This window comes from Schistocerca cancellata, chromosome 4 (genome assembly GCF_023864275.1).
Source record: "Schistocerca cancellata isolate TAMUIC-IGC-003103 chromosome 4, iqSchCanc2.1, whole genome shotgun sequence".
Classification (NCBI taxonomy): Eukaryota; Metazoa; Arthropoda; class Insecta; order Orthoptera; family Acrididae; genus Schistocerca; species Schistocerca cancellata.
The window spans coordinates 143,523,885-143,546,511 of NC_064629.1; the positions used below are offsets into that span (position 1 = coordinate 143,523,885).

General features: G+C 42.7%; 1 pseudogene; it reads right to left on the minus strand.

The window, feature by feature from the left end:
- Positions 1–16,612: 16,612 nt before the first annotated feature.
- On the minus strand, positions 16,613–16,730 carry LOC126185708 (5S ribosomal RNA; annotated as a pseudogene).
- Positions 16,731–22,627: the final 5,897 nt, after the last annotated feature.

Here is a 22,627-nt window from a genome sequence, read left to right on the forward strand (position 1 = left end):
ATCAGTCATTCTTAATTAGTAAGTTCATAGCTGAAGAAACATTTTCAAATGCATTTATAGCCCAAGGAGAATCATCAAAATCACGACAGAAATAGCTTTCAAAATCATTTTCAAACATTAGTAGATGATTACGAAATTAGCTTTTCAAGTCTACAGAAAGCACTGAATTATCTGTACCCCTTATCATTGAGACAATAAACGGAATCTGTCTAAAATTTCAAGTTGTATTATATTTTTCCATAACTCTAAGTTTCATATGAAGTCTTTAACATTTAATTCCAAGGAAGTAAGTTTGCTTGACTTCTTTTCAGCGAAGTGTTAAGCGCATTTACTTTTGAAATATATCAGTCATATAGACAGTTTCCTACAAAAAAGAAAAAAAAATTCTGAATCTCTCTGCTGTGCCAGCCTCTTCATCTCAGGGAAGCACTTGCAACCTACGTCCTCAATTACTTGCTGGATATATTTCAATCTCTGTTTTCCTCTATAGTTTTTACCCACTATAACTCCCTCTTGGACCATGGAAGTTATTCTGTGATGTCTTAACTGATGTCCTACCATCCTGTCCCTTCTTCTTGTCATTGTTCTGCAGATATTCCTTTTCTCACCGATTCTTCGGAGAACCTCCTTGTTCCTTACTTTATCAGTCCACCCAATTTTCAACATTCTTCTGTATCTCAAATGCTTCGATCCTCATCTGTTCCGGTTTTCCCACGGTCCATGTTTCACTACCATACAATGCTGTGCTCCGAATGTACATTCTTAGAAATTTCTTCCTCAAATTAAGACCTATGTTTGATAGTAGCAGATTTCTCTTGGTCAGGAATGGCCTTTACTCAGTGCTAGACTACTTTCCATATCATCCTTGCTGCGTCCATGGGGTTACTTTGTTGACTAGGTAGCAGACTTCACAAGTTCATCTACTTCTGGATCACCAGTCCAGATGTTGTTTCTCGCTGTTCTCATTTCTAATACTTCTCATTACTTTTGTCTCTCTTAGATTTAGACATAATCCATATTTTGTACTCATTAAACTGTTCATTCCATTCAATAGATCCTGGAATTCTTCTTCACTTTCACTGAGGATAGCAATGTCATCAGCGAATCTCATCATTCATATCCTTTCATGTTGAATTTTAATTTCACTCTTGAACCTTTCTTTTATTTCCACCATTGCTTCTTCGACGTACAGAGGGAATAGTAGTGACGAAAGAATACGTCTCTGTCTTATACCGTTTTTAATCTGCACACTTCGTTCTTGATCTTACACTCTTATTGTTCCGTCTTGGTTCTTCTAACTATTGTATATTACCCGTCGTTCCCTACATCCTGGCCCTATTTATCTCCAAATTTCGAACAACTTGCACCATCTGACATTGTCGAACGCTTTCTCCAGGTCGACAAATCGTATGTATACACGTTACATGAGTCTAATCTGTACATAACCCAAATTTGTCCAGATACACCAAACAGTCAGCAAACAAAGCATTGGTGGTACCAAAATGTTTTTGCAGTTGGTCCTGGAACAGGCTCACAGAACAGAATACCTTCTTTCACAGTTCTTTCAATAGAACGAACATATAGCACCAAATGAACATCTTCATGAATATTAGAAGCTTTGTCCATTTGAAGAGCAAAGAACCTATTCTACAATCTACCAATCAGTTGTGGGCTAAATTCTTCTAAAAACGCTGATTTTTTTTACGAGCTGCGTAATTTGAAAGATGCAAGATTACTGTGTAATTTGAGAGTGAAATATTTAGTGTTCAATCAAACAATGTCGAAACAATCTCGCTCCAGGTAAGATAACTGCTTCCACAATTGTAAATGTTTTATTGTATTTACCTATTCTAAAGAGTGATTCCGTGATGATGTTACAAACTTTGAGGGATGACGAAGAAGGGTAAATGTTTCAATTAGGATAAGGTATCATGAGCCAGAAACGACCGAGTCGAAAGTTATAAGCGATAATCGTGCTGATACCTGTGTCAGGTATGTTCGAAATTCGGAGAAAAATAGGAACAAGATATAGAGAAAGACGGGTAATATAAATAGGTAGAAGAACCAAAAGGGAACAATAAGAGTGCAAAGATAGTAGGTTTCCAATTTTCAGAGGTAGCAGTATGGACCAAACCAACAAAAATATTCTTGTAAACTTGGGCTCTAAAACACATGCCTTAAGTGCTATTGGAACTTATTCAAGAGATGTGTTTCAAAAAGAGATGCGTCTAAAAAAATATCTGTTCTTCTATTAATAATGCTTTGACATCTTTCACACAAATACATCCGTTTTACTTGCAGATTCGACAAACGACATCTGTTTATTCAGTTAATCCGAATCTTGTCATCATCTGTGCACCACATTTAGGAAGAAAATTTTTGTTGTTTCTCTTGCAATTCATTACAATCAGACTACGGCAAAATATAGAAATATTTGAAAATACAGAAATAAAAAAGTTCAGGGTAGTCATTTCTTGTAATACGATCGGTTTGTTTAGAAAAAGAAATCCATGGAAATGTTGGCAAGCATTAACGTTTAATTAGTACAGAAGATCTGTTTTGAACATTACAGTATTTCTACATAGATTTCGTAAACGAATTAAGAGTAATTATTGTTATATATTACCCGACCCTCGCCCCCTCCACCCTCAACAAAATTCATTCCAAACTTCTATCCCCCCGTATCTTTGAGATTCTCTTACGTAAACCATTTTAGGCGAACAATACTGGTATGCTCCCAGAAACGATGCCTGCAACAGATTCCTTCTACTATACTTGTTAAATCCGAAGCTGTATCCCGTCTCTAATGAACTCGAAGCAACGTTAAACTTCAAGCTTCTTTCGAACTGGTGAAAACTACGTAAACCTATTACGCCTAAGAACTGTTTGTGAACAGTTTGGTGTTACAAGGCTGCTATCCTGCTTAAGCATCTAAAAGACATTCTGAATGTCCGGATGTGGTATAGGACAGGTAGCTGTTTGTAGTTCTATTCATGTCTAGTCTGTGATGGATATCTATTATATTTTCCTGTTAAGCACTATTAGATATTTATTTTTGACAGTGTATAGACTTCAAACATATGAAGTGTACCTTGCAGATCTGCTACACAGTCTTGATACAATTTAGTGATAACTTGAAATTTTGCGTCGATGAACTGCCAGACAGAGACCGCTGCAGCCGAGAAGGAGCTACGTACAACGTGCAAGGAGCTTTCGTTGGCTGGCTCACAGCTATGTGCTAGGGTCACAACTTCTGCATATTCATTAACAGCGATGTTCCGTGAATGAAATTTACATGAGCACTGCGGCACCGTTCTGCATCCTGCTCTCCTTACACTCTGCTTCCTTACGGCAGGCGAGAAGACTACGTAAGTGAAAAGCAGATAAAGCATTAGGAAGTCGTTCGTTCTGAATAATTTCTTCGCCCACTCAGTAATGGGCAATATATTGCATAGGCCATCCCACATAATGGATTAATATTTCTATATGGTCTCGAACTTCGCTCACGTATGATATTACCGTTGTCCATAAATGCACTTTATTGTAATCTAGCATGAATTGGATTCTATCACGATAAAAAAAAACGGTGCACTGTCAATACACAACTATAAGACGAAGGTATTGTTACACTGGCTGTACAGGCGGTGAATTGACGCTGAATGCAAATCTGGACCTCTGTTTTCTGAACTGAATGTATTACTCTACAGAGAAACTTTTTACTAAGGAAGCACGTTCTTTGTGTCCATACCTTACATACGCACTGAAAGAAATGATCAGAGCCTACTATTTGGGAAAAATATGTTTTTAAATGGCTTTGAAGGTCATTGAAGAGAGAACATTGGTCGATAGAGAAAGGGTAAATTGGATATTTAAAAGCGGAAAAGTTTAAGGGTTGCCGGCCGATGTAGCCGAGCGGGTCTAGGCGCTTTAGTCCGGAACCGCTCTGCTGCTACGGTCGTAGGTTCGAATCCTCCTCGGGCATGGATATGTGTGATGTCCTTAGGTTAGTTAGGTTTAAGTGGTTCTAAGTCTAGGGGACTGATGACCTCAGATGTTAAGTGCCATAGTGCTTAGAGCCATTTGAACCATTTTGTTTAAGGTTTATCGTCCCGTCGACGACAAGATCGTTACCGAACACAAATCGACATTGAACAATGGTTAGGATGAAAATTGGCCGCGTCTATTTAGTAGAAACCATCCAGCATTCACTTTTATACATTTCTGGACATATTTGTTTCTAGGTTTCACGTAAGTATGATGTGTGCCCCGCACCGCATGATCCCACACTCAGAGATCACTCTTGTAAAACTGTTTCTTAGTATTATCTTTGTGTTAGTTTGCTCCGTTATGTAAGTTAAGTCTCAAACTCAGATTCTGTACTTATCGCTTTTGTGGAACAAATCCTAAAAAAAACTACCGTATTCCCTGCACTACTAGTCGTCATAACACTAAAGGAGAACGGTGATTTCACCATGACTTTAAATCCTAACTGTTATTGTGATGTTTTCTTTGAAATACACTATAATGGTATAGTGTGGCTGATGGAAGATAGAGGCTGACATGAATATCCTGCCATTGGAGATACTACACAAATGATGCAGTCGTAAATGCGCTACAGCCATCAAATTTGCAAAGTTAGCGTAGTTCGCCCATGTTAGTACACCTGACAGCACAAAAAATAGCCGGCGGTAATCACAGCAAGAGTTAATATCCGGTACAGCACTGACGTCAATGGATTATGGAATGCTATATTTTCCCGTTAAGCCTCAGGAACACAAATAGATGCAATTTCATAATGGTAACTGTCGCTGAATAAACAACTCGTGGGCTCTATAGGTGAAGTGTCTCACGTTGGAACCCATGTGAATTGTTTTTCGCCATAAGAGGCATTTTCTTCTGGTTTAACAATTTGTTGGCTAATATATAGAGATGGGGCGACACCCCTCGGAGGTGTTGGATGGAGCCCATCCACGCCCGCACCAACGTGGTGACCAAACCAAAAGTTCTACTGTCACCTCCGTCAACATGTTACTTATCTAGTAGGTGGATCACAGTATGCTGGGCTGTGATGTTATCCGTGCGTCTGGGTAAGACTACGCATTAACACGGTCCATCAGGTGATAGATGGTGGACGAAACGCGAATGAGGGTAGCAATTTGAAGAGCAGAGGGAAAAAAGTGCCAAGGCTCGTGCCGTGGGGAAAAAAATACCTCTGCGACAATGGGATGGGTAGTAAGAGCAGTAGTGGCTTACTAGCTGCGATAGTTCATGCAAGGTTAGGTTTGTTAGTATGGGTATTATGCATCATTACCGTGGCAGGCGATGGCGATGTATCCGAGTTTGCTGCAGCTGCTGCATTCCTGGAACAATCAGGATCGTTATACAGGGTGAGTCACCTAACATTACCGCTGAATATATTTCGTAAACCACATCAAATACTGACGAATCGATTCCACACACCGAACGTGAGGAGATGGGCTAGTGTAATTGGTTAATACAAACCATAAAAAAATGCACAGAAGTATGTTTTTTAACACAAACCTACGTTTTTTTTTAAAATGGAACTCCGTTAGTTTTGTTAGCACATCTGAACATATAAACAAATACGTAATCCGTGCCGTTTGTTGCATTGTAAAATGTTAATTACATCCGGAGATATTGTAACCTAAAGTTGACGCTTGAGTACCACTCCTCCGCTGTTCGATCGTGTGTATCGGAGAGCACCGAATTACGTAGGGACCCAAAGGGAACGGTGATGGACCTTAGGTACAGAAGAGACTGGAAGAGCACATTACGTCCATATGCTAACACCTTTTTATTGGTCTATTTCACTGACGCACATGTACATTACCATGAGGGGTGAGGAAAACGTACACACGTGGTTTCCGTTTTCAAGAGAATAGAGTGTGTCCCGACATGTCAGGCCAATAGATGTTCAATGTGGTGGCCATCATTTGCTGCACACAATTGCAATCTCTGGCGTAATGGATGTCGTACACGCCGCAGTACATCTGGTGTAATGTCGCCGCAGGCTGCCACTATACGTTGATTCATATTCTCTGGGGTTGTAGGCACATCACGGTACACATTCTCCTTTAACGTACTCCACAGAAAGAAGCCAAGAGGTGTAGGGTCAGGAGAAACACGGTCGTCATCGTAAACATGTCCCTGCAGATGCTGCTCGCCGACCGTGGCCCGTGTTTGTTACAACACGCAACTGAACGTCGTAGCTTTCAAGCGTCAACTTTAGGTTACAGTATCTCCGGATGTAATTAACATTTTACAATGCAACAAACGGCACTGATTAAATATTTGTTTATATGTTCAGATGTGCTAACAAAACTAATGTGGTTCCATTTAAAAAACTTAGGTTTGTGTTAAAGAACATACTTCCGTGCATTTTTGTGTGGTTTGTTTTAAACAATTACACTAGCTCCTCTTCTCACGTTCGGTCTGTGGAATCGGTTCGTCAGTATTTGCTGTGGTTTACGAAATATATCCAGCGGTAACATTAGGTGACTCACCCTGTATATAAGTGGGAGATGGGCCATAGCTCATGTCACTGTGTGGGGGGTGTATGGAGCTTGTCTGCATGCAGTGTACGGTACGGCTTCCCTGCGTGGTGCCAGTTATTCGGCAAGTGTGTTCCAACTGGATATCCAGTAATGGTGGCTGATTAACAGGGGCTCACCTGTACCGTTATGTATGCGTGAACTTGGCCATAAATGTTAGGTCCTTACAAGTATGTCTTTTGGTCTTTTATGTTTCCATCTACGGTTGTGGTCGTAGTTCCCCAGATTCCGAATAAACGGGTTCTGCGAATGTCTGGAGTTTCTGCACAGTCTTGTGGTGAGTTTGTGGATTACCTCCGTGAGAGTCTCAAGTCGGTATTCCCGGTGAAGGTCCGCGATGCGTATGTATCGCGGAGTATTGCTTATGATTTTGAGTACTTTTTTTTGTATGATCTGAAGACGGCGCAGGCGTGTGGGCGCAGCGTATCCCCAGATAGGGGCTGCGTACGTCATCAGGGGTCGAATAAGTGTCATGTACATGGACCTCGACACCCTTCTGTTCAGTGTGCTACGCCTGTTGAGCGTAGGGTAGAGCTGTTTGAGCCTCGCGCTTGCTCGGTTGGTCATGTGTTGTATGTGGTTCCCCCAGAGTAATTTCCGGTCCAACCTGACACCGAGGTATTTGACTTTCTCGCGGAAACGTATTGGGCGTGCATGTAGAGTTATTGTTCTGCAGTATCGGTGTTTGCGCAGCTGCTTCGGTCTTCTAGTGAACAGAACGGCTTCGCACTTGTCGACGTTTATTCTAACACGCCATTTCTCTGACCAAGGCTCAGCCACTCTGAGTGCGGTCTGTAAGCGTTGTTGGCTATGAAGTACATTATACTGAACATACTTCGATGATCTGCCGCTAATTTCCCACAGAAACTGTGACGGAATTTGGCCATAAATAATGACAGTCATATCTGGTGGAGAATGATGTCCCTGTCAACATTAAATTTACTGTCTCTATTTGACGTATAAGGGGCGACCAAAAAGTCTCCGTTTGAAGGGCATGCAGTCCACAATCGGTACGCCAATCAGGCAAAATCACCGTGAATACTTACGCAATTATCTCATCCACGCACCTGGTGGAAGAGTTCGGAAAAACAGTACGTCTTGCTGCATGAAGAAGTCTGTAAATGTCTGTCGCACATCCTCGTCCGACTGGAATAGTGGACACATCAAGACCTTTTTAAGGGACTGACGGTGAGATAATCAGTTGGGGAGAGATCAGGACTATAGGGCAGGTGCTCGAGTGTGTCCCAATTGAGTTGGCGTAACTTCTGCGTTACGACATTTGCGATCTGGAGACGTGCGTTATCATGAAACTGCAGCACCCCTTGTTGCGCACCAGTCCACAACGATGGTTTTCGACAGACATGCTGCCCCATTTACATCCTCCATTCCTCGATTGATGTCTACCGGTGTTTGTCCTTCGGCAGCAAAGAAAAGAATAACAGCACGTCGGTCCTGTTTGGACGAATTTGGTAATAATATGGCCATAGTTCACGTTTCCGCATTAATGTCACACTAACCTCTTGCTTTCATGTCGGTGCTTATATAGGGTGTTTCACAATTCATGTTACAATTTGCTGGAGCTTGTAGAAGGGACTTCTTGGATCAAGTTTTAGGTAGGAACCCATGTCCGGAAACGTTATTCAGCGACGCTACAGAGCTTCAAAGTTAGAGGCGGCGGCGCCTGTAAATGTTTGTATATACAGGGTGATTCAATGATGATGTTACAAACTTTCTAGGATGATGGAGACGGATAAATGTATTAATTTTGGGTAAGGGTCGCTGTACCGGAAACGAACGCCTCGAAACCTATAAGCGAAAACCGTTCTGATACCTCTAACAGTGGATTACATGTACAAGTAGTGTTGTTGCTAAGACTGTTAGGTAGGCAACTTTAAGAGGTCGCCGTAAGGATGAAATCCAGAAAAAAATTTCCAGCAAACTTAGGCTCTAAAATGCATACCTCAGGGTCTATGGGCGCTTCTTCATCTTCGCTACTGTGAAACACATCTCCTCTACTGAACAAGTGGTCATAGCTCTTGAGGTATGTGTTTTAGACTCCTTGTTTGTTGGAAAATGTTTCTTGTTTTGGTCCATAATACCACCTCTAAAAGTTACAGTGTTTTTCTTGCAATTATGTATTGGATTTTTGTTGCTTGAGTCTCATGAATGTTGTTTAAGCTATATAGAACAGAGTCACAAGTAGAAAAAGGTCTGACATTTGCATCATACGCTAAGGTGACAAGTGATGGGATAGCGATATGCACATATATAGATGGCGGTCGTATCGCCTACATAAGCTATAAGAGGGCAGTGCATTGGCGGCGCTGTCATTTGTACTCAGGTGATTCATGGGAATAGGTTACCGACGTGATTACGACCGAACGACGGGAATTAGCAACTTTGAACGAGGAATGGTAGTTGGAGCTAGGTACATGGGAATTCCATTTTGAAGATCGTTAGGGAATTCAGTATCCCGAGATCCACACTGTCAAGATTGTGATGAGAATACCAAATTCAAGGTGGTACCTCTCCCCGCGCAACGCAGTGGTCGACAGCCTTCACTTAACGACCGAGAGCAGAGGCGTTGGCATACAGTTGTCAGTACTAACAGACGAGTAACACTGCGTGAAATAACCGCAGACATCAATGTGGAACGTATGACGAACGTATCCATTAGGACAGTGCGACGAATTCGTGTGTTAATGGGCTATGGCAGTAGACAATCGACGCGAGTGCCTTTCCTAACAGCACGACATCACTTGCAGCGCCTCTCCTGGGTTCGTGACCATATCGTTTGGACCCTAGACGACTGGAAAACCGTGGCCCCAGTCAGATGAGTCCCGATTTTAGTTGGTTAGAGCTGACGGTAGGGTTCGAGTGTAGCAGTGGACTCAGGTTTTCAACAAGGCACTGTGCAAGCTGGTAGTGGCTCCATAATGGTGTGGGCTGTGTTTAAATAGAATGGACTGGGTCCTCTGGTCCAGCTGAACCGATCGTTGACTGAAAATAGTTATATCTGGCTACTAGGAGACCATCTGCAGCCGTTCACGAACTTCATGTTCCCAAACAACGATGTCAAGTCACCGGACCACAATTGTTCGCAATTCGACAATTCTAGCGAATGATCTGGCCACCCGATCACCCGACACGACACCCATCGAACATTTATGGGACATAATCTAGAGGTCACTTCGTGCACAAAATCCTGCACCGGCAACAATTTCGCAATTATGGACGGCTTTAGAGGCAGCATGGCTCAATATTTTTGCAGGGGACTTCCAGCGACTTGTTGAGACCATGCAACCTCGACTTGCTGCACTACGCAGGGCAAAAAGAGGTCCGACACGATATTAACAGGTATACCATAACTTTTGGCGTCTCAGTGTATTGTTAACTTTGGGTTCTATGGATAGGTCAAGGCAGCAGAGAAAGCTCGAGAAATTTGTATTTTGCGTTGAGTGAGTGTTATCGGACAAATAACGCCAGCAAAAGAACTTCCTGTTTAGAGAAAGACAGTCCTGGCATGAATGATTTTCCACATCCCGGAAGTCTCAATAACTAACTTATGGAATGAGCTGTCACCTCTTAACCTTTGTGTGACACTTGCATTCAAAAGACAAGGTTTAGAAGGGCATGCTCAGACTCAAAATAGTAAAAATCAGAGGGTTGACTATTACTGTGTCATTAGTTCAAATGGGTTCAAATGGCTCTGAGCACTATGGGCACTGCTGAGGTCATCAGTCCCCTAGAACTTTGAACTACTTAAATCTAACTAACCTACTGACAGCACACTCATCCATGCCCGACGCAGGATTTGAACCTGCGACCGTAGCGGTCGCGCGGTTCCAGACTGTAGCGCGTAGAACCGCTCGCCCACTCCGGCCGGCGTCATTAGTTCGCTGATTGAGCATTCGTAGTCAATATTTTTACTGGTGATGAGTTGGGATGACTTTACGTTAACTTCTTAAGGAGAAAGTAATGGCTGAGCCGGAGCAAAAGACATCTGCTTGAGTACAGGGCAGTATAAACTGATAACATTTTGTAGCTGGTGGCAGAATAAAGATGGTATGCACTACGAAGTACTCCTCAGATGTTTGTTCAATACATATAACATTTTAGTATTAGATGCCAACAACTGAGAATTCTTTTGGTCCCAGTATAAGGGCCGGCCGAAGTGGCCGAGCGGTTAAAGGCGCTACATTCTGGAACCGCACGACCGCTACGGTCGCAGGTTCGAATCCTGCCTCGGGCATGGATGTGTGTGATGTCCTTAGGTTAGTTAGGTTTAAGTAGTTCTAAGTTATAGGGGACTTATGACCACAGCAGTTGAGTCCCATAGTGCTCAGAGCCATTTGAACCATTTGAACCAGTATAAGGAGAACTACCAACAAAACTGCATCAAATGTTGCTACTGCACTGCAATACCTACCTGTACGCTGCCTAACTCACCAAATAAATAAATAAATAAAAAATGGAAAATAAAAAATATAAAAAAGGGCCAGGTGCGAGTAGGACCCACGCTCTGAGGGTTCTGTACAAACTTAATTATGTATATAGGTAATTCATTGATTCTGGAAATCGATACTGGCAATATATCTGTCCCAGTGATTCCAAGACTTTCGAGAATGTTTTGCTTTCAAATCTGAAGTTTTCATAACGAATGACAAAAGATATATTTTTCGTATGGTGTAATTACAAAATAACAGTTTTCTGATTTTTTTACCTTCACTTGTACTGTGAAACCTTTCTTCTTGCCACATTTCGTGGTTCTACGTCAAGGGGAAGTACCGATATGTCTTAGCGATTGAGTTTGCTAGTATCAAAATATTTGACATAATTGGCCATATCTTTTGGGGGCATTGGTTTGGAAGCTTAACAGTTTTACTCCACCAAAGGACTATAGACCTTAGTATATGATACCAAGTTAAAATTAGTACGTCCTCCAGTTCCCTGAAGAAAAGAGAGGGTCCTAACAGACGGACGGACAGACGGTTTGCTAACAAATAAATAACAGTTATCGGATTTTTTTCCTGTGGTTGTAGTGTGAAACCTTGCTTCCTGGCAGATTTCCTGTTCTAGGTCAGCGGGAAATACCCTGCAAGTTTTGATGATTGGGTCAGCGAATAGCAAAATATGAGACATAAATCGCCGTATCTTTTTATTACATTGACTCAAAGCTGTATTTTTTTACGTCAGCAACGGACCGTAGACCTTATTATGTGACACAAATTTCAACTTGATACATCGAGTCATTTCAGAGAAAAAAAGGTCTTAACAAACGGGCAAACAGACAGTTAGATAACAAATGACAATTTTTTTACGTGATGTAATTACAAATTAACTATTTTTGGATTTTTTTCCTTTAGTTATAGCATGCAACTTTGCGTCTTGGAGAATTTCCTGATGCTAGGTTTTGATGACTAAGTTTGAGAATATCAAAATATGTGACATAAATGGCGGTATCTTTTGATTCTATTGACTTGAAGCTTCATTTTTTTTTTACGTCGACAAGGAATCGTAGACCTTAAAAATGACATAAGCGTCAATTTGATACGTCTACCAGTTTCTGAGAAAATGGGGTCTTAACAAGCAGACGAACAGTCAGTCTGATTACAAATAATTAACAGTTTTTCGAGTTTTTCCTTTGATGTTGGTGTAAAACCTCATTTCTCTGCAATTTCATGATTCTAGTTCAACTACAAATACCCCGTGGGTTTTGATCACTGAGTTTGTGAGTATCAAAATATGAGACGTAACTCGCCATATCTTATGATTGCATTGACTTAGAAGCTTCACTTTTTTAAAGTGCCAGGAAACCGTGGACCTTAATATGTGACATAAATTTCAATTTGATCCGTCTACCTGTTGCTCAAAAATTCAGTTTTGAACGGTCGGGCAGACAGACAAATGGACAACAACGTGACCCTATAACGGTTCCCTTTTTACCGATTGTGGTACGGAACCATAATAAGAATAGTAATAATAGTAATAATAACAACAATAATTTGTTGAGGACTTTGTTTAGGAAGTCATCCCTCATGCATTTAGACTTCTGATGTTACATCCTCAAATGTTTACCTTTCCTGCACCTTATCAAACAACTACCAAGAAAGTTCATTTCCAGAGAAAAATACACTTCAAACCTGACTTTACGACGTATGAAAGGAGGAGATTAGTGTTCAACGTCCCGTCGACAACGAGGTCATTAGAGACGGAGCACAAGCTCGGGGTACCGAAGGAAACCGGCCGTACCCCTTCGAAGGAACCATCCCAGCATTTGTCTGAAACGAATTAAGGAAATCACAGAAAACCTAAATGGGGATGGGCGGAGACGTGTTTGAACCGTTGTCCTCCAGAATGTGAGTCCAATGTGCTAACCACTGCGCCACTTTGCTCGGTGGCGACGTATTAAACTATGAACCACTATGTTACTACATGTAAGGATCTGAAACTATTTCAGCATTGTAGGATAGTTTGGTATTTTTAAATTAGGCACACGAAAGTAACTCTTAATTGTGAAACAGGTAACTAACTTACATAAATGACTGATACAGCACTGAACGCAGTATGTCTTCAAGTTTTATTTACAAGTGTTCAATGTGGCTACCTTTCGTAACTCGAAAAATTTCCCATCCGTAATCAATTTCCTGCCAAATTAGTGACTGTTGACCGATGATTATTCAGTGGAAATGATAAGAAAATATAAAGTGAATTTAGCAGGGTAATTCTGTCTCACTCAGGATGTAACGTGATGGTCACAGATTTCCCGAAAATATTCTGTGCTGTAGCTAAGTTTTAATTATACTACCGGCAGGAAGATTATGTTTTCACGGCCAATGTGTTCCATCAATGGGTTTGGAAGTGATTACAGCTTGCACCTCAAAGATGTGGCTGCGAAGGGCTGGAATATTGAAAAGTATAAACCAAGGAGTCTGATTCCAGTTTTTACAATTACGTTTTATGACTAACACTCAATTGCACCAATCGCAAACTGAACATCATAAATCGATAACTGCCACAGTTACTTCTGTTTTCCTGTCGTAAATGTATCGGAAATGGAAACGCTCCTTTACCAGACAGGATTCAGTTTTCTGGAGCGTCTCCAGTGGTTATACTGTACACACTATGACTAAGCAACACATTTTTTATCATTACAGATTTAAAAAAGGTTTTTATTAAGAACTCTTCCATTGGTACCATCCCCAAAATAGAGGAAGACAAATTAAAATACAACACAGCACTGATCGTAAAATGCAAGCATCCACAGAGATAGTTCGTAAGTTACTAACAACATAAAGTTTCAAGTCAAGAAGTCTTGCCATTCTGGACTACTACGGAATACACCGATTCTACCTGATAATGCTATCTGAATCTGTGTAATGCTGCAGAAAAATTAGAATCACAACCCATATCTTCGGTGATTTATGTTGTTGTTTTGTTATATGTATATTTACACATTTCTGTAATGAAGATACAACTGTTCCATACAACTTGTCAAAGATGGACGCTCTTACGCAAAACTTTTCTAATCAGCCGTTCAAATGCTAAAGGTAATTCAGGCATTTTTCTAGTATTATAGAACATCTATGACGACCAAAATTTCTGCTTCCTGCAGTAGATTCTAAGTTCTGCTAAGAGGTGCATCAGGTGAGATGGCGCTAGTGGTTCACAAATGAGCCACGGATGGCGAATGCTTCTGCAAACCTGTATCATACTGTTAAACGAAAAGTTCAGAGTGTATAAACTAGCAATGAAAAGTAAACACCAACGTATCAGGTGCATTAGACATGTTGTCAGCCAAGAATTACTGGCGAGCCTTATCCGTTATCAGACTGCATTAGAAGATGCAAGCCGCCTCATCTTGGTAAAAGCACATCGAATCGTAATTCACCAGGCCGCACAATTTTATGACAGTATAAATCACATCCGAATATTTGTCTTGCTATCTGTATAATAGGACCATAACACATTCTTTCCGTTAGTCATTGTTTTATGATGGCGCTAGTCCATTTCAAACAAATGAGACTCAAGAGTGCAGCGGCTATTTATCCAATTAAATTATGGTCAGTATATTTCAGGACGGTGGAAGTAGTATATAAGCGAGTTAATTGGTTACCTAGCTGTCAGTATGCAAAATCCAGTACATAAATATAAGACAAATACTAAAATTTCAAATGAAAATATTAAAATTGATAAAAACACTCATAGCAACTTACACGTGCTCTGTTACTATACTTTGTTCACAAGGTTTATCAAAGTTATTTTGTTAGGAAAGTCAGACTACAATAACAAACAAATTTAAGCTGACTAATGCAAGAAGAGAAACGTACCCAAGATGCGCCACGTCGCGGTCATTTAGGAAGACGCCGGCTGGCGTCTGGTGGGCGGCGTTGGGTGGCCGATGGACAGTCTTCTGTTGCCGCTGTATGGCGAGGAAACTTTCGAGCGTAAACTGTTCTGATCTTGACGCAGTGGAAATGTTACTGAAAGGCTTTGTTATTGCAAATGAGTTATAGAGTGAAGCAAATTATCTCTGAGGTTCCATCAAACTTATACTTCCAGCAACACTCGAAATGAGGTTCAGAAGCTAAAGGAAGGAATATTCTCAAACTTGCGACTTTGCTTAATAACTGAGCAACGTTCAACTGTTGACCACAAGCGGAGTCAACAGTACAACAGCTCTCTGGAAGACAGAAACTTATGCATCCTACAGTGTTGTCAGATAGCGCAGATGGTTGGACTTAGAATTCTAATGGTTGGCATTAATTCAACGACACGGAATTTGTCTCTGCTGTGGCAGGCGGCAGCCATGTTTTGTGTGAAAGACTGTACCGATATAGAACTTGGTTACCAGGAACTCAGTATGATGCTGTCCCTTCTTTAGTTATTGTGCTGTGAATGATGTACCAATGCACATCTTCCTCTTTATTCCACACAGTTCCCGAATGAAAAGTCCACTGTCCCTCCTGCAGCTGCGCAAGTAGACATTACGGCGTTTTCGGTCATATTTAAGGCATCACATCCTAAAAAGTAAACATCGTGTAGAGTCTGTTGACCGACACAGGCTATTAGTATATGTGTATGGATTGCCTAATATCACAGTAGTTACTTGTATGTTGTGTATTGTTACTTCATAGTTTCTCGACGAACGGGGTGGTGCAATGTTAAAAAACAGGGTTCACATTTGGCGGGACAGTGATTCAGATACCCATCTGGGCTCAAAATGTAGGTTTTCCTAAATCACTTAAGGCAAATTCATTTTGGTTGCTCTAGAAAGGACACGACAGATCTCCTACCCACTTCGAGCTTTAGGGCCGTCCCTAAGAAAGTTGTTGGTGGTTCATTAAACCTTTATCTTCCTTCCAATCTTTTTCGTTGTCTCATTGCTCTCCAAAGATACCGAAACGCCAGTGTGGTAGCCCTCAGCCCTGGTGAAAAATGATATTTGCAATATATCCAGGTACGTGATTCCTGTAACCAACGAAGCAAACGAGTGAGCGAGGAAGCTAGCTAGTGAGTTTCAGAGCTACCAGCATCAGGGAGACCTCTTCGTATTGGCCGGCCGGAGTGGCCGTGCGGTTCTAGGCGCTACAGTCTGGAACCGAGCGACCGCTACTGTCGCAGGTGCGAATCCTGCCTCGGGCATGGATGTGTGTGCTGTCCTTAGGTTAGTTAGATTTAATTAGCTCTAAGGTCTAGGCGACTGATGACCTCAGAAGTTAAGTCGCATAGTGCTCAGAGCCATTTGAACCATTTGAACCTCTTCGTGTTGACCATCTGATGAATATTTTTGGAAGGTGTATATAATTCACAATGTCTCGCAAGTACACTGCCATGAACAAAACTAAACTCCGTCCGGACAGGCCTTAGAAGGCCCAACGGGTCCGACCGGCCGCTGTTTCATCCTCAGACCATAGGCGTTACTGCATGTGGTCAGCACACGACTCTCCCGGCCGTATGTCAGTTTCCGACACCGGAGTCGCTACTTCTCAATCAAGGAGCTTCTCAGTTTCCCTCACAAGGGCTGAGTGCACCCCGCTTGCCAACAGCGCTCGGCAGACCGGATGGTCACCCATCCAAGTGCTAGCCCATCCCGACAGCGCTTAACTTCGGTGATCCGACGGGAACCGGTGTTACCACTGCGGCAAGGCCGTTGGCCTGGCAAGAAGAAGTGGTGTCATTTACCTCGGATACTAAACGTACAACTCTAGTGGGCAGAATGTCTCAATAATATAACGGTACATACTCGGCTGCCTTCAGAGGCTGTGTGTTTAGCCTTTCTTTGAATATTTTAATACAATAAGTTATTAAAAGTTGGTAACTTATTGCTGTGGCTTAAGCCGAAGATTACATTTTATACTACAGTCAAGTTGCCAGCAAAAACATTCTTTGAGCCTAATTTCCTTCGCCATGTGGTTTCTTATGAACGAAGGTTCACATTGGACTCAATTCCGGAATTAGAATAGGACAGAGATTCCCCATTTTATAGATAACAATGTGAGACCGCATTGAACAGCGCAAGTGGAGGGGCTCATGGAAAGAGATGGTGCCGGCCGCGGTGGTCTAGCGGTTCTGGCGCTGCAGTCCGGAACCGCCGGACTGCTACGGTCGCAGGTTCGAATCCTGCCTCGGGCATGGGTGTGTATGATGTCCTTAGGTTAGTTAGGTTTAAGTAGTTCTCAGTTCTAGGGGACTTATGACCTAAGATGTTGAGTCCCATAGTGCTCAGAGCCATTTGAACCATTTTTGAAAGAGAGGGTATTTGGCTAATGGACTGTCCTGCCCGTTCTTTCGACTTAAATCACATCAAGTACTGATGTTCGTTTCGTGGGGCGCTCAACCGCCCGGTCATCAGCACCCGTACAAGGTCCCAATCTTTACACAGTCCAATACAGTCACTTTCACGAATGATGATGAAATAAGATGAAAACACAAACACCCAGTCCCGGGGCAGAGAAAATCCCTAACCCGACTGGAATCGAACCCGGGACCCAGAGATAACAACGCTAGCCACTAGACCACGAGCTCCGGACCACATCAAGTACGTGTGAGCTGCGGTGTGAAGACATTGCAGCACGCCCACATGCTCCAGCAACTATCTACCAGCTGTCAACCGCGCTGATGGAGAAATGGAAAGCCCTACTACTACAACTCTTTACTGTACTTGTTAGTTTGTTTCGTCTTTAAGTTTTGTATACTCATGTATTTGTGGCAGTAAAAGTGAAAGTGAAGTGCTGTAAATAGTCAAAAATATTTTCATAAACAAGTGCAATAATTTAATACTCAATAAAACTAATGCTATGTCTCCAAACCAGTAGAAACAACGCCGTATCATTACATAACCTCCACTGCATTTCAGTTACGCCACGGCACACGTCAGTTAACGCTGTCCGTCAAGTACCTACCAGACCCATGCAAAAATTAGTGCTATATCATATACTAAGCTCGATTAAAGCAGGTTGGTGAGTTGTCACTAATAAAAACACTTCCGCAGCTCTACAGAGTAAAGACGGTATGGCTGACAAGAGATCAGTTGGCTTACACTTTGCAGCATAAGCACGAAAAACTCGTTCTACCTCATCTCGGAGCCCGCATCTCGTGGTCGTGCGGTAGCGTTCTCGCTTCCCACGCCCGGGTTCCCGGGTTCGATTCCCGGCGGGGTTAGGGATTTTCTCTGCCTCGTGATGGCTGGGTGTTGTGTGCTGTCCTTAGGTTAGTTAGGTTTAAGTAGTTCTAAGTTCTAGGGGACTGATGACCGGAGCAGTTAAGTCCCATAGTGCTCAGAGCCATTTTTGAACCTCATCTCAAAAAAATGGCTCTGAGCACTATGGGACTCAACATCTTAGGTCATAAGTCCCCTAGAACTTAGATCTACTTAAACCTAACTAACCTAAGGACATCACACACACCCATGCCCGAGGCAGGATTCGAACCTGCGACCGTAGCAGTCCCGCGGTTCCGGACTGCAGCGCCGGAACCGCTAGACCACCGCGGCCGGCGAACCTCATCTCGGAAGTACGTTCTGTCACTCACTGTAGTAGCTCTGTTAAAAACACCTGTGCAGTAGATGACAAGAATATGTGTTCACTTGTTCGTACATCACGCTTCATACTTAAACGGTCAGCCACTTAATCTCTTAGGTTAATCAGAGTAACGAATGGTTCTAGTGCATGCTTGAAGTTTCCATCTCATAGCATCAATATTGTGGTACTACGCAAGTTAACGTCTAAGAAATTCCTCTAACAGAATGCGTGTAATTATGATCCCCTTCCGCCATACATTATCCGAACTCACTAAATTCTCGCCGTGGACTTATTCTGAAACAAATACATCTGTAATTTATACGTAGAGTTAATTAACTGCAGAAGCGTCTATGGAAAGGTCCCGTAACTAGTCTCGCTTAGAAACGGTAAAAATAACCACGTAGCACTAGGGACAGAAAACTGGCTGAAATCAAATGTTAATTCCACTGAATTCTAAATTCGGAGTGGCATGTACAAAGGGAGAACAAAAACATAGAAACGCCAAAAACACAACACATTACCATGCCTAATATGGCGTAGAGAAACCACTGGCATTCTAATCAGCTTTCACTCGTCTCGGAATGGATAAATATATGTCATGTATGGCAGGGTCGGGCCACGCCGTGCCGAACTTCACACGTGCAGTGTGAGCCCGCCGCGTGTGAGCCAACAACTCCTCCCTCACTCGGTTTTGCTCGGTCCTTCTCGGAACGGAGCGACATTTAAATTAGCATTGTGGTGGGACGTTTTGCTGTCGGCACAACTCTCTGAGTTCAGCAGAACCGTGGTGTCAGTGCTGTTCGCTATTTGTTCGTTGTATGAAAACCGTTCACAGGTCCAGCGACTGTTTGCACAAAAAGAGGCAGTCTAGCGATCTATGGTCACAATCTTTTAAATGGATGGGAATGACAGAAGAGAAGGATGAGAATTCTCAAATCTCATAAGCGACAGGCACTGCTTATTTGCTACGATATGACATTATACACACATCAAAAAAGTTTTGCATAACCCCGGTTCGCAGAACTCCTGAAGACAGACGTTGACTGTGGATATTGTATCATAGACACAGTGCCTATGACTGAAAACTGTAAACAACCATGCATGAGCAGCGTCTATTAGACGGAGGGGGTCCGACAGCCGATCAGTTCCAGTCATTCCACCAGGGAGGAGGTACACGGCTCGTATTGTCTGTCATTCAACTATGCCTAGACGGTCAATACAGCGGTTCCATCGCGTCCGCATTGTTACTGTGTGTCAGGAAGGGCTCTCACCGTGGGAAGTGTCCAGGCGTCACGGAGTGCACCAAAGCGATGCTGTTCGGACATGGAGGAGATACAGAGAGACAGGAACCGTCGATGATATGCCTGGCTCAGGCCGCCCAAGGGCTGCTACTGCAGCGGATGGCTGCCACTTACGGATTATGGTTCTGAGGAACCCTGACAGCAACGCTACTATGTTGAATAATGCTTTTCGTGCAGCCACAGGACGTCGTTTTACGACTCAAACTGTGCGAAATAGGCTGCATGATGCGCAAATTCACTCCCGACGTCCATGACAGGGTCCATCTTTGCAACCACTACACCATGCAGCCCGGTACAGATGGGCCCAACAGCATGCCGAATGGATCGCTCAAGATTGGCATCACGTTCTCTTCACCAATGAGTGGCGCATATCGCTTCAACCAGACAATCGTCAGAGACGTGTTTGGAGGCAACACAGACAAGCTGAACGCCTTAAACACACTGTCCAGTGAGTGCAGCAAGGTGGAGGTTCTGTGCTGTTTTGGGGTGGCATTATGTGGGGCCGACGTACGCCGCTGGTAGTCATGGAAGGCGCCGCAACAGCTGTACGATACGTGAATGCCATCCTTCGACCGATAGTGCAACCATATCGACAGCATATTGGCGAGGCATTCGTCTTTATTGACGACAGTTCGCGCCCCCTTCGTGCACATCTTGTGAATGATTTCCTTCAGGATAACAACATTGCTCGACTAGAGTGGCCAGCATGTTATCCAGACATGAACCCTATCGCACATGTCTGGGATAGATTGAAAAGGGCTGTTTATGGACGACGTTATCCACCAACCACTCTGAGGGATCTATGCCGAATCGCCGTTGAGGAGTGGGATAACCTGGACCAACAGTGCCTTAATGAACTTATAGATAGTATGCCACGAGGAATACAGGCACGCATCAATGCAAGATGACGTGTTACTGGGTACCAGGGGTAACAGTTTGTACAGCAATATGGACCACCACCTCTGAAGGTCTCGTTGTATGGTGGTACAACATGCAATGCGTGGTTTTCATGATCAATAAAAAGGGCGGAAATGATGTTTACGTTGATCTCTATTCCAATTTTCTGTACAGGTTCGTGAACTCTCGCAACCGAGGTGATGCAAACTTTTTTTTGATGTGTGTAGAAGCGTGAAAGGATAATTTAAACTTTTAGATGACAATAAAAGAGCAAAACATCACAAACATAGACAGAGAGGATTCATTGTTCTGTGCATTAGGAAGTGCTTCATGCTAAATTTGCAGGCATGCAGCACTTCAAGAAACTGGTGCAGGAATGAAAATCAGAACATCTGGAATGGATTGTATACGTTAAGTGGACTTGATTGTTCACTGTCCATAGTAAGACATATCTGATTTGATGGGGATGCATTTAAAAAGAACATTACGTTGTAGAAGGAACACATTATGACAAAGGCAATGCATTTCACTGAGCTCACTGGTGTTAGAGAAAGCGCGAGGTTTGAAGAATTCATTGTGACCTTGCAAGACTTAAAACGAGGTTTTGAGGACAATGTCAATGTTACATATGTTTTCAACCTATTTTCGAGACCGTTTGCCGTTTCAGTTGAAAGCGCCCCTGTGTATGGGCAGATGTAACTGGTTGACCTGCAAGATAACTCCAGTTTTAGTTAAAAATCTTTTTACGTTAAAACTGCCCGTGACACCTACATTCCATTTCTCAGGCAGATTTCCATTTCCATAATGAGGTTGCAAAGGTACTACAATATTTCTTTCGACATATATGTGTGGAAGACCTTTTTCGACTATCGAACTAAATAAGCCACGATGACATGGTAGCTTGAGAGTGTAGCTCTGTGAAATTTTCTGCATCTGTCCATGTACCGACAGTTTGATTCAAGGAAAAATTAGATTGTCTACAGCGCGCCAAAATTAATTAATTAATACAAAAGACTTATTTTGTTTGTGATCGATATTGTTGATAAAGTGAAATACGAAACCGAGCAGTATGCTGCACGACTTTATTGCCATTTAAATCCTGCGCGTTCGCTGTTTACCCTTCTTCCCCCTCCTCTCGCTCAGATAGCAAGGCGTGGCAGTGGGGAAATGTGAAGCGAGGCTGAGCGCTTCGACAGTCGGGACTAACAAGGGAACCTCCCCATCGCATCCCCTTCAGATTTAGTTATAAGTTGGCACGGTGGATAGGCCTTGAAAAACTGAACACAGATCAATCGAGAATACAGGAAGGAGTTGTGTGAAACTAAGAAAAAAAGAAGCAAAATATACAAGTTGAGTAGTCCATGCGCAAGATAGACAACATCAAGGACGATGTGAGCTCAGTAGCGCCGTGGTCCCGTGGTTAGTGTGAGCAGCTGCGGAGCGAGATGTCCTCGGTTCAAGTCTTCCCTCGAGTGAAAAGTTTATTTTCTTTATTTTCGCAAAGTTATGATCTGTCCGTTCGTTCTTTGACCTCTCTGTTCACTGTGATAAGTTTAGTGTCTGTGTTTTGCGATAGCACCACAAAACCGTGCGATTAGTAGACGAATGGACGTGCCTCTCCAATGGGAACCGAAAACATTTGATCGCAAGGTCATAGGCCAACCGATGCCTCCACAGGAAAACACGTCTGATATATTCTATACGACACTGGCTCAAAACATGGCTGTGAGCACTATGGGACTCACCTTCTCAGGTCATAAGTCCCCTAGACTTAGAACTACTTAAACCTAAGGACATCACAAACAACCATGCCCGAGGCAGGATTCGAACCTGC